The sequence below is a fragment of the Anomalospiza imberbis genome, chromosome 21, assembly GCF_031753505.1.
Source record: "Anomalospiza imberbis isolate Cuckoo-Finch-1a 21T00152 chromosome 21, ASM3175350v1, whole genome shotgun sequence".
NCBI lineage: Eukaryota > Metazoa > Chordata > Aves > Passeriformes > Viduidae > Anomalospiza > Anomalospiza imberbis.
Genome location: NC_089701.1, coordinates 7,226,201 through 7,239,696, shown reverse-complemented (window position 1 = coordinate 7,239,696; position 13,496 = coordinate 7,226,201). Strand labels below are relative to the sequence as shown.

General features: G+C 42.9%; 1 long non-coding RNA gene across 1 annotated transcript in view; it reads left to right on the top strand.

Annotated features, from left to right (window-relative positions):
• The first annotated feature begins 6,859 nt into the window (after nt 1-6,859).
• Nucleotides 6,860-13,496, top strand: part of LOC137486291 (uncharacterized) — a 69,536-nt gene continuing 62,899 nt past the window's right edge. The window contains exon 1 of the long non-coding RNA XR_011005666.1: nt 6,860-7,006. This is a non-coding gene — a long non-coding RNA (uncharacterized lncRNA). The remainder of the gene's footprint in view (nt 7,007-13,496) is intronic.

Below are 13,496 nucleotides of genomic sequence, written 5' to 3'. Positions count from 1 at the left end.
TCTGGGCTGTAGCTTTCTGCTCCAAATTCCTCCTGCTGGCTTCATGGCCACATCCTGCAGCTGTATTTGAGTCCATGCCCATCATAGCCCTCCCTGTGCTTCACACATCCCTGCACTGTCTGATCTTGTAAGGGAAATTTAATGATTTTAAATATAAATTTAGGTCATTTAAAAAAGACTGTGAGGTCTGATCACTTAACAACTCTTATAACAAGGTATGGCACTTTTTCCATGCACTTTTGTGCCCCAAACCAGAGAACAGGATGTCAGTTGCTTAATCACAGTCATGATTTCAAACCCTTTGCTCCTTACAGAGAGATTTTTCAAGAGTCCTACAATCAGTATCTCAAAATCTTCTGAAGATACAGCTATTTATTGCAGGGTTTGGCTGGGTAATGTTTCAGAGAAAAAAAAATGTCATCCTGTCTGGATATTCCATGTTAGCAAGAGAGAAAATGCACCTACTGGCAGATGAATAGACAAAAAAAGAGCCTGCAATTCTGGAGAAAAAACAGAGCTTTTCAATCATTTTAGATACCTGGCAGCAAAGTTCACCTGCAAAGCAAGGGCATAGTCTAGACACCTACAGCATAATCCAAAAAACACTGAAGGGAACAGCGCTGTGAGGTAAAAACATAAAGTGCTGGTGAATTTAGTCCAGGCCTTTAATATATTGAGGATACAGATAGCACAAGCAGTCCCTTCCAGGCTGGGCTGAAACCATGAGAGGAGCTAATGGATCATAGGAAAGACTGAAATCCATGGAAGTTCAGTGACAGCAATGGAGCAAAGTAATAACTGCTCTTCCTTGCTTGTCTTTCTAAGCAGGAATCATTCATAAAGTGGAATCAGCTTTCTCAGCTTGGAGGAAGAATGGGTGGAGGGATGGATGGATGATGGAAGGATGGATGGATGGATGGATGGATGGATGGATGGATGGATGGATGGATGGAAAACTTGGTTTTGCAATTCTGTGTAAAGAAAGTTCATATACCTGATGCCAGCATAATGTGAAATTTGGAGTTTGGTTAAGTGTTGTGGGGTGTGGTGTGAGGCATACCTGGAAAAATACTTCTGAAGGGATAAAGACTTAGCAGAGTCTGGAAGTTTCATGTTTCCATGTCCCACATTCAATGTTTTTTTTATTTTCCCATTTTTTTTTCCAAAGCTCCAATATACATATAGAGATATTTTCTTGTTTCCATCCCCATTTTCAGGCCTCAGCCAAGAACCAAAAGTGCTCGAAATACTTCTGAGGGCTGTCTGCATAGCCAATTGTCCAATTTCACAGGCTTTAATGGCTTTGAGTGGAACTCACACATCCCTCTCTGTCTGCCCTGCTCCAACCCAGACACAGCTAATGGCAGTGACAGAAAGCCAAGATAAGTGGCCAAAACAAACCCTTTGATATACAGGAGGCTGAAAGGGATCATTATTTTTACTATTTAAATTACCTTTCTTTTAAACATTTTCAGGATATTTTGTTCTTAGTATAACTACATTTTAGTGATAGAAGAAAAGACATCAGAAGTGTGACACAGACAGCTTTGGGGCTGATTTGAATAGCTCTTCACTGACGTATGTCTTCACATGAAAATCCCAGATGGTCACTTGCTCAGTTCAACAAATTTGCAATATTCAGCAAGATATGAAAAAAAGCCTTCTCCCTAAAACTTCATCATCTGTAGCTCTCTCTGGACTGATTTTTTCAGCTGTTCAGACGCTTTGTCCCCACAGCCAAATGCAGAGCCCCTCTGTGAGGGTTGGTTCATTACCTCACTTCATTGCCTGACTGCTAATTCTCCAAAAATACACAGGAAAAAAAACCAAAAGAGCCAATTAACAAGAGAACCTGAGAAACAAGGGGGATGAGTCTCCTGTCCCAAGCCACTCCTACACTCCTTGTGTCCTGCAGTGGGGTCTGCCCACATGGGAAGACAAGTGGGAGCTGCCGCTGAAAGCCTCAATCTCTGTGTTCATTTAAGCAAAGCTTCAGCTGGCTGATGGGGATCAAAATGAATGATTCCACATGGCAGCACAGACACATCCCCCTGCTTCCTGGGTTTCTTTCTTTTCTGCAAGGAGAATGAAATCCCCAAACTCTGCCTGACTGCTGCTGCTTTCAGAGGGTGTGTTGTTGCTCTGCTAAGTTCAACTCTGACGTTCTCAAACTCCAGAGGAAAAGTATAATTAAATCAACCTGAAAAGGCCTTCTGATATCCAACGCGTGGATACGTTTTCTGAAGAGAGAGTGTTATAAAAGGACTTATTTTCTGTGTCCCTGCTGCAAGATTTAAACCCTCTCTCCTGGTGGGATTCTGCTGTGTCTCAAAATTCAGACTAATGTTCATGACATATTCACTAGCTCTGTGCTGCATTATCATTACCTTGCTAGGCTGTGCAGGAGGGTAAATACAGGAATATGAAATCTTCCTCCTCATTTTCTTTATTCCCACTTTCAGCTGCTCTGATTCTTTTCCAGGTTCGTTCTCTGCTCCTTTCTGGTTTGTATTTGGTTGCAAAGATGGGAGAGCAGTGGGTGGGTGCCTGTCCCACAGAGTCAGAGAGCATCAGGGGTAGGGACAGGTCCCTTTGGAGCCCCAAGGCAGTGGGGTTGTTCCCCCTGGCAGGTTGCCCCTGGGGGCTGCAGCACAGCAGCCTCCAAAATCCACATCCTGGGAGCCAGGCGTGTGGCCAGGATGTCTGCAGAGGCAGCTCTGTGCCCTCATCTCTGTCAATGCTGTGTTTTATGGGAATAAATTGACAAGGTCAAACCCTACAGTTAATGGCTAAATCGGGGAGTGAGAAACCTGCCAGCACCAAGACAGAGAAGTAGAGAAATCAGTGGGCCACAGGAACAAATTCAGGCAAGCTTACAACAGGGAAATAAACAGAAAGGCAGAATTTTCCTAAGCTTTTTAGAGAATTTATCCTACATTTAGAACCAGAGAAAAGTTTGGGTTAGAAGGTACAGTTAAAGATCATCCGATTCTACTCCTGTGTTTAGGACTGCCCTTGGCAAGGCAGGACAGTGGCAGTGCAATGGCTTCTTAGGGGCTGTGCTTGCAACTTTTCCCATTGAAATACTCTGCTTTTAAGTGCTTTTAATTATCTGGACCCTGGTGTGTCAGGCTGAACAGCTGCTGCAAGTCAGATTCTGCATGAACAGTTTGAGATAAAGTGAAGCATGGTTCTGTTCCCCCCCACCTCCACCTTGGAGATCATGCTCATCTCCTACCTATTAAAAGAAAAAATCTCAGGTAAAAATAGTGTGAGATGATGTCACTGAAAATTATAATAATGCATCTGGAAAGAAAAACCACTGGGGATACCTGGGTGATCTTAAATCTGACTTTTTATTATATTTTCTTTTAATCCCTGATTTATTAATTTTAACCTGCTTCTAGCAGGAAAGAGGACATGATTTGTATTTGCAGAGGTCTGGCTCTAAGCTGAATAGCATGGGAGAGTGGGAGAGGAGGGTGTGGCTTTATGTGATCATTTCTTGTCCCCTTCCCTGTGCAAGTTTCTCACAGGTCAGAGCAGTGTCAGAGGTTCAGTGTGCCCTCCTCAAGATAGAAAGTAGAAGCAAAAAGATCACCAAAAGCTTCAGGCTCTGTGCCATTCCCTTAGTCCTCCCCAAACTGAATGGAAAGACCCGCAGAAATGAGGACAGGATGTCCAGGTAATTTATATCCATCCTCTCCCTGATAACATCTCTGCTTCCTCAGGCCCCATTTCTGTGCTAAGAAATAGCCTAAGCTGGTGGCTGTGCAGCATCTTTTCCTCCTGACGAGCTGGGGCCATTCCAAATGAGGATAATAAACGATATAAGGAACAATATAAGCGCTGCTATAAATAAGAATGCTGCAATTCCACTGATGACTTATGGTGGCATTATAAATGATCGGAGCAAAGTCAGGAGGTCTCCTCACACCACCAGAGCCTCATGGTAGAATTATAGATCTAATTTAAGTGCATTTTGGGGGTAAATTATTTATTAAAGTGTAAAGCTTATGGAGACAAATGTTCAAGTAGTCAGACTCCTGGACTAGGTGAGCATTCCTGGTCCTAATAATTACAGGTAGAACTTGCTCCTGGGCAAAAGGACTAGATTAAGATTTTAGCAACTCTTCAGGTGTCCAAAAACCCTGCAGAACACTTCTTGGCACAGAGCTGCAATCTCTAAACTTACAATGAAATGGGCTCCTTGTACAGGTGATCAATCCAGAGCACCCACTGCTCATAAATCCATTTTAATGATTAAACTGGAGCTAGGAGATGAGAGCAAGAAGAAACTTCTCTCAGGCTCATGAAAAATCACAGGTTGTTGTCTTGCAACTTTTGTTTTAAGTTTTCCTGAATTTCAGCCCTGAAAAGGAGTCCCATTGCTGGTGTTTTCTTTCATATTTCACTCTAATTTCAGTCAGGATTTGTCACTGTTGATAACCCAGGAAAGTGCTCACAGCAATCTCACCATGGTGAAATTTCTTCACATAAGGGATTGTGAAATACTGGAAGGGACTGTCCAGGGAGGTGGTGGAGTCCCCATCCCCGAGGGTGGCACTCAGTGCTCTGGGCAGGGTGACAAGGTGGGGATCAGTAACAGTCTTGATGATCTTGGAGATCTTTCCCAACCTTAATGATTCCAAATGGAATTCCCTCTGCCACACACTTTTTGCGTGAAATCAGGCAACTCATTGAAGCCTCTTAAAAAAAAAAAAAAAAAAAAGCAACTTTAAAATGTCTAATTTTATATTTAAATGCAAATGGCAAGGACCTCTCCACACCAGGCTGGCTGAGATCCCTCTGAGTGCCCAGAGCCTGCAGGTCCCACCGGGTTGAGCTCATGGAGGCATTCCCAAGAGTAACATGAAGTCTGCTTTTGGCAGGGGAAGTAAAGGAAGACTTAGCTTATAAATCCCCCACCAAAGACTGAATTTTCTGAAGTCTTTTGCACCACAAAATTAGCCTGTGGAGCAGGAGGCTCAACACTCTTGCACCACTGGGCTGCATCAAGGATAAACACATTAAGGCGAGGCATTAAGATCCTGTGGTAATTAGGAGCCATATAAGTAACTTAGATATAGAATGAAGCTACCAATAATGAATGAATGCAAAGCCTTAAGAAGTTTGCTTCATATAAAGCACCCAGCTATTCAGTGGCTTAGCTCAATTCTCTGAAGCTGCAAATTCAGGCTGAAGATCTTAGGAGAATGTGCTCGTTCTGGGAGGTTTTTTTTTCCTTGTCATACTTAAAATATTGCTGAGCCCAACATTTTGTTATAGGCAAGGTTTCTTCCATAGCTCCCAGCCAGACTAGAAAATATAGAAAGGCAGGGCAAAATTTTTTTTTTTTTTTGTTGTTTTTTTGGTTTTTTTTTAGAGCACATAGAATTAGGCAGAGGGTTTTGGGGAAGATTCAGATTAAAGGAGTGTATCTAATGGTCAGGCCAGGGAGATGGAATCAGTATTCCTGCCACTAATTCACTGTGTAACCTTGTGCTGTCGCTAAGCTTTTTCGTGCTCTATTTTCCTCGTCAGTAAAATGAGTATTATAATAGTTACCTTCCTGATAAGGGTTTCAGTTAATCAATTTCTAAAGCCCTTAAGTACAGAGAGACACAAGATATCATATCAACAAAGTCCAGCATTTATCTGTGCCTGGATATTCCCTGAACTGCACCAGCTATAAAGAAATAGAACCTGAGCTGTAGAAACCCAAAAAACTCCTATTGCCTTTGATGAATAAACACTATTTCTTGCAAATACTACCTGTGGTTTTTTTGGTCATAGGCAGGATTTGCTGCTTAAAAATGTGTTTTAAAAGCAAATTAAAAAGGTATCAGGTGGGCTGGAAGAATTAAACTCCCCCATGACTGAATTGCTTGCACAGTTTACCTGTGCTGCTCCTTACAGTACCTTGAGTCAGTCTTTGTGCTGCTGCTGGTAGCAGGAGACAGAAAAAAAAAAAAAAAAAAGTGCTACAGTGGGTTTTGCTCAGAATCCTGAATTTTTGCCAAGGAAAGAGGAGGAGGAAATAATGAACATTTGAAGGGTGTTTTTCAAACAACAGAATACCAAATTATGGTCTGGGATGGAAGATCTTTTCTTATAAGAGCTGACTAAGGAGCTTAGCAAAACTGAAGGGTGAAAGAGAGGAGGGATTGTTGTATATAAGTAGATCAGGGTGTAGCAGCAGGGAAGGAAAAGAGCCATTAAATCAAAAGGACAGTGCTGAAAGAACAAATGGGTATAATAAACAGGCCTTTAATAAATGTGGGTATTAATTAGAAGAATGCATTTAAATATTAGAAGAGCAGGCATGGGCAGGTAAGGAGCCCACCCAGCCATAAGCTGGGCAGGGGAGTGGACCTGAATCCAACCCCATCCCTGTCTGATGTACAAGCAAGTAACTTAAGTATTTCACAGTTTTTTCCTTCCGTTTGCTTCATTTCCAGGAAAATGTAGAAGATATTCTTCTTTCTTCAAAGTACCTTCCTACACATATCACAGCAGACTTTAAATAGAAGAGGTAGCTACATCACCCCTGTGTCATACATAACTTCCTTCTATCCCACTCTTTGCTCCACACTCAGGGTTTGCTGCCTTCTCTCACTTCTGTTACTGCCCAATCCTTATTTCTTCCTCTTCCTTCACCTTGCAGCCTAAGCCCTTTCAGCCCTGTCCTTCATTAAGTAAATAAACAGCTGCAGTTGATGCTTACAAGCTTCAGCACATGTGGAGCAGCTTGAACTGAAATCGTGTTTGTCTCCTTCCTTGCCCTGCTCATTTTGGGCTGCCTTGGCTCTCAGTGCACCAGCTCTCAACCTGCCCAAGTCCCAGCAGCTCAACACCTGAATAATTGAAATGATTTGCATTCCCCAAAGTGCATCCAAACAGGTTTATTATGAGTCTTTGTGACTTGTTCTTTTAAAGCACTTCTCTGACGTCTGTTCTTCATCAGAGTTCACCGCCCTAGTCAGTTCACAGTGGTAATGGCAAGGTAAGTGCTGTTTGTTGGAGTTTATCATGGGAGCTAAGCATCCAGGTTGGCTTAAATTATGGGTCTTTGTGTTCTTTGAGGCTGTAGAATGTGCAGGTATGATAAAAACAAAACACACTGGAAAAAAAATTAATTTCTCCATGTGGAATTTCTCTACCAAGAAATTGCACATGCTACTTCATGAGCTACTTCATGAGCTTTTTGCCTCTTTTAGGGCAAAGAATCGTTATTTATTTGTTTGTTTATTTATTCTCTGCCAGTTTGTCATATGCTAGCAAATCCCTTGGGATACACAAATCATCCTTGGGCCACTCTGGTCTGGCAGAAGAGGGCGTCCCTTTCTCCAAGCCAGCAGCTCTCCACTTGGCAAAGCTTCTCCTTCCCTGTGTTAGTTTATTTTTGTTTCCCACATTTTTTCTCTGCTCTCCTCCACACCAATATGGGGCCTCTTGCAGCTGCCTGCACAATTCCAACAAACAAGTTTTGCTCTGCTGCTAGAAAATCTTCTCTTTCCACTTTCTGACCTGTGTCCAGAAGGTATCAAGTCCTCCCTCTGGATGTGCCTTAGGGGCTGGAGTGCCCCTGAGGGGGACAAGGAAAGCACTTTTATATCTACTGTGGAACTGAGAAAGTCTTTATCCAAGGCCATATGGAAGTTGGTAGAAGAGTTTGTACAGAACTGGCACTCCAGACTCCCTGCCCTGTGGGTCAGTCCTAAGTTTGTCCTTACTTTTGATTTGTACAGGTTCCTGCCTCAGTTTACTTTGTCACATCTCAGTACCGCGTCGTCAAAATTCCTCTCTGTGCTTTCTTCCATTGCCTTCTTCACCATTTCCCTGCCTCACTGCACTGCTGGTAACTCAGCTTTCCCCACTCTGCTTTGTCCATCACTCTGAAATTCCTCTCCCTGTCAGAGAAGTCTGTCTGCTTGCATTTGAACACACACCACTCATGTTAAGCAGCAAATCAATCCTGCATTCCCTGTCCTAATGTGTCATGTGGGAATCTCTCTGGAGCCCGTAGTGAGGGTTACAGCTTCCTCCTTGACCTGTGAATTCCCTCCTGCTGTGGGGACTGAGCACTGGTCCCTCATTCACTAAAAGAAGATTTCAGCCTCATTTTTCACTGGCAGTGACCAGAATGACCAATCTGCTGCCTGCTGAGGAGCAAAAGATCAGGCCAAGTCCACTTTGTGGCTACTTGTTTTTCTCCACAGTGACCAATTTCAGGCAGTAATAGAAGCATCAATAATGTCTCTGTCTTCCCTGACTGCTTCATTTCTTCCTTTTCCCTATTGATTGAAATATTGCAGCCTCCATTTGTTAGCTGGGCCCCTGTGAGGCCCTCAGGAGCAGGACGTGAGGAGCTGAACTGATTTGGGATTGTGGAAATGGTGGCCACAATGTGTGATCCCCTTGGCTTAGGCTCTTCTGTGGCTGAGCTTTTGGTGCTCTGGGGAGTCACCTGGCAGCTGGAATTGTTCTCTTGGGTTTGCATGCTGACAAGTACAAAAGAAAGGCCCCCTCAGGCCAGAGGAAAACCCTCTCCAAGGGCTGATCACTGCAGTTCCTGCTGCCAGAGCTGCAGGTGAAGCTGAGAGCAAGAAGGAATCTTAAGGATGGGAGCTGTGTGGCACATGTCCCCAGAGCCACCCCAGCTGTGACCCTGCTCAGCTCCATGTTGAGCACAATCCATCCAGTAGGAATTCTGTGGAAACCAAGTCTTCCTTCCATCTCGGTGGGGGAAAAAAAACACCCAAAGCCAACAACCCCGAAAATCCCAGACCACCAGAGAGCCTAATCAGAGGCCATGCTTCTTCCCTGAGGCTGGGTCAGGGCTAGCAAGATCCCTCAGCATGGAGCTTTGTTGAATATCGCAGCTCCCTTTTCTCAGGATAAGTTAAAATTCAGCTGTACTGCTGCACCCCTAGCCTGGGATTCGTTGTTTTTTTTTTTTTTTTTGTGCTGTCACCCCTGATCATTTCTCCTTGCACAGGCACAAGGAATGGGGAGATGATACACTCATTTTGGTTTCTGCCCGGCAGATCCTGTGTTGTGCGTAGTCAGACCCTATTTCTTGCTGTTTACCTGTAATTCTACTTCCAATTTCTGATTGGAAATTAGAATTAAATCAAATTTCTAATTCCAATTTCTCATTCCCCACCTTGTAACTGCCCCCACACCCTGTCCCACCTCACCATGGACCCCGATGGCATCTAATTGTCATTGGGATTTTGTTTGGGTGATGTAAGACATTTCCTGCTTCTGTACTGACCTACTGCTCTGCAGACTCTGTATTCCATCAGAATCCTCCTCTGGAATACAGCTCCTTGCAAATCCTGATTGCTGTTGACAGCTGAAAACTTGATGGAATTTGGTGGGTTTAAACAGATCTGTTTCTGCGAGCACAGGCTTTTGACTGCAAGGGCTTAGTAGTTTAAAATTGCTGAAATTAATTGATATTCAGGAGTGATTATTCAATGGTAATGCATTCATAAACAATGTCAGTGCTTGTTTGAAAAATTAAAACATTAATTTAAATTAAACTGTAAACAAAGGAAAGATGTTGTGTGAGTAAGAATTGAGAAGGCCCTGCAGAACATTTGACTGCAGTGATATTGTACCTATATCCATATAGGACGCAGGCATTTTTAAATCTGGAGACTCAAAACCATTTCAGGCCCTATTTTCTACCTCTTTTCAATGTATTTCTTCTTTACTAAGAGGAGAGGATACTCAGTGGTCACTGAATCTGAATCTTCAGAAACCTCTGTCAACAATCTTCTCCATCAAATATCTCATCCAACTGGGACATGTGACCACCCGAGCTGGGATGTGATGGCACTCCCACCCTGTGTAGTTCTTGCTGTGATTAAAATCAAACCATTTGGGGCTGAAAAAAAAAATTACAACTGCCTGTTTTCATGATCTTACCTTATATCACTTCCAACAGGAAAGGTTTCTTGGGTAGAGTGTGGCATTTGCTGAGACATTTCCCTGTCCTAATAAATCCCTGCTTTATAGATAGATGAGACAGGTTATAAGCCTGGGTCAATAAGGGAGGCTACAGAAGTACACAGAGCAGTGAGTTAAATCTTGGGTGACCTGGGTTCAGGATTCTGCACTGCTACAGATCGCTCTAATCTTGAATAAGTCACCTCTTCTTTCCTGTTTTTTCCTGTAACTTGGGTCTGTCAACACTCTCTTGCATCATGGGATTTTCAGAGTATAAAAAATACTCCAGAAGTGTGGAGGCACTCAATGCAGGGGTTACGAGGGTCATCTAAATACCATACTTAGATAAGTAAGGATGATTATTTTCCATCCTTTTTTATCCCTGCATGATAAAAATGTTCCCAGAAATCATTATATACACCACATGAGCAAGAAGCAGCAGGAGAGTAATTCCCTGTCCTCAGCTATTTTCCACATGTGGACGAGGTATATTTTTGGAGGGGGGTGGTTATTTTATCCCTGAGCCTTCTTTTGACACATTGTTAAATAGGGTACATTTTGTACAAGTTTGTTCATCATGCCACCCCAGTAATATTAGCAAGTAAAATATATAAAGTTATTTGTGGTGAGTGAGAATCAAATCTCCTCTCAGGGATTACTGGCAATAGAAGAGGCAGAATGACTTTAATCCTGTCCAGCACTGAGAATTCCCAGTAGTTTCAATGTTCAAATCTTTTGTTTTCTAGAAGTTTACCTAGGCTTCCCTGTGGATCACAGCAAACTTGATTTGGTGGAATCTGATCCCTGACATTTCTTCTAACACAGTCTCTCTATCAGATAGGAGTCCCATTTTTTTTCCTTATGAGTGCAAAGCAAGGGAATTGTTCCTTAAAATGAACAAGAAAACTTGAAATGTCTAAATTAGCTTTCTTTATATGGCAAAACATATTTATTAATTATTTGTAGAAAAAATATAAGAAGCAGAACTCTTAGGCTCTATCTTTAGCAGCAAATGGCCATATTTACATTATGTCCTTTCATGCCTCAGTTTCTCAGTGTTCAGAAAACCATAATTAATTTTTAAGGCAAGATATGCCCTATCTATGCAGTTCTATATTCCATTATGCTTGGTATAACCATTACATTATTTTTTAAAGCCAATGATTTAAAACTGATAGTAAGAAATACTTTTCCTACACAGCACATAATTAACACGTGGCACTCAGTGCCACAGACGTTATTGAAGTTGAGAGCCTTGGAGGATTCACAAAAGGATTAGAGATTCATATGAATAATGGGAAATTCTATTAGAGAAAATAAAAAATGCATGAAGGATGGAGGACGTCATGCTTTGGGGTTATAAAGCAGCTGCTAATTGAGGGCAGAACGTGCTGGGTGCACAGGACATCCTGGGATGGTTTTCCACAGGGTTTCTTGGGCAGGACAGCAAAGCTTGGCTGCTGAAGGGGTTTTTGGGCTGCTGAAGGGGTTTCTGGGCTGCCTGAAGCTCTGCCCTTTTCCTGTGAAGGTAACAATAAAAATAAAACCCAGAGGCACCTATGGATGAGCCATCATGGTCTGGAAGCCCATGACACAGAGGAACTGGGATTCTTGGCATTGCTTCCAACTGCTCCTGACTTTCCAGCTGTGCAGGGAGGTTTTGTGTTACCACAAGCTCCCAGTGCAGGATGATGTCACAGGCACCTTGGGACAAGTTCCAGCACACTAGCCCATCTTCCCCCTGTGTACCCCCACAAAACCCCCACAGGTGAATCACACCTGGCTGCTCAGTTGGTTTGAAGTCACTCCTGTCCAGTCTCCACCTGCTGTTGCCAGGTGTTCCCAAAGGGGTGATAATTAGCATTGACTCCATGCTTCTCAGAAGGCTGATCAATCTCTTTATTATAGTATACTTAAAAAGAAACTCATTGCCCTTGTAGACAGTCCAATACAGACAGACCAGATTGGTCAATCCATCCAAACACCATCATCATTGGCCAATTAAGAAATCACCCTTTGGTAAACAAATCTCCTTGACACATTCCACACATGCACAACAGCAGGTGCAGCAAGTGGAGATAAGAATTGTTTCTCATTCTTTCCTCTGATCTTTTCACAGCCTTCCCCAGGACAATGCATGGGAAAGTCTGTGCCAGCTCTCTGTGCCAAAGAGCTGCTGTCACATCCACCTGCCTCCTAATCCAGAGCCTTCCAAAGACACCTTTGCAGAGGTCCTGGAGCCATTTAACAAACACCTCAGGTAGCTGACCATGTTTGCAGCTCCTGAGCAAGCAATTACAGTTCATCCAACCAAAGGCTTTCATTTGATCCAGCCTCAATTAGAAGTGAAGGCATTGCCACATCTGCCCATGAGTTCAGAAGTGTCCACAGTTCCACTTAGATTATTGCTGTATTTCTGCAGCTTTTGATAGACTGAGATTGATTACAAAAAAATAAGAAAAAAGAGTGACCTTCCTCAGACTTTTCCAGCGCTATTTCCGTTAGTATTTTATAATCACTGCTTAAGGGAGAAATTGCTTTCTGGTTATTAAGGTAAAAATTATCACCTTCTTTGACTAATAAAATCAATAAAGGCTCCTACCCTTTGAAAAGCCCAGAAACCTTCTCTCTCTTCATAATTAAACATTTCAACCTAATCTGGAGCAATAATAACCTTCAAAGTTTTATAAAATTCCTAATATTAATATCTTACAAACCACCTTTCTGCTCATCAGGTTTCACAAATTGCAGCCCATCTTTATTCATGGCTGGACTGGGATAGACATGTCAGGTTTTAAGGAGTTTTTTGTGGAGTTTCACCATCAGTGGTAAACAAATCCTTGTAGGATGTCTGAATGCTGCATTCCTGGCACAAATTAAAGGGCTGCTGTTTCTGGGTTTGCTATGGAGCAGCCAGGCCAGGGGATGTAATTTGTAATTTCTGGTGCCTGTAGTAGGGCATTTGCACTCATTCAGAGACCTCTAAAGGAATCATGGAATGGGTTGGGTGTGAAGGGAGCTCACAGCTCCTCTAGTTCCAAACCTTGCCATGGACAGGGACATCTTCCACTGGATTAGATTACTCAGAGCTCCATCCAGCCTGGCCATGGGCATTTCCAAGGATGGGGCAACCTGTGCCAGGGCCTCACCACCCTCACAGTAAAGATTTTTTTTCCTGTTATCTCATCTAAATCTGCTCTTTGTCAGTTTTAAGCCGTTCCCCCTGTATTGTCACTCCAGGTGCTGTAAAGAACCCCTCTCCATCTTTCTTTAGGTTCTCTTTAGGTACTGGAAGACCACAATCAGGTCACCCCAGAGCCTTCTCTTCTCCAGACTGAACAATCCCAATTCCCTCAGCCTGTCCTCACAGTAGAGCTGCTTCATCCCTCTGATAAACTTTGTGTCTTCCTCTGGACTCTCTCCAACATGTCCATGTCCTTCCTGTGCTGGGAACCCCAGAAAGGATCAGGCTGTTGCAGACTTTGACCATTTATAGATAACTTATATTAAAAACATATTTTTTCAAACTGTTTCAT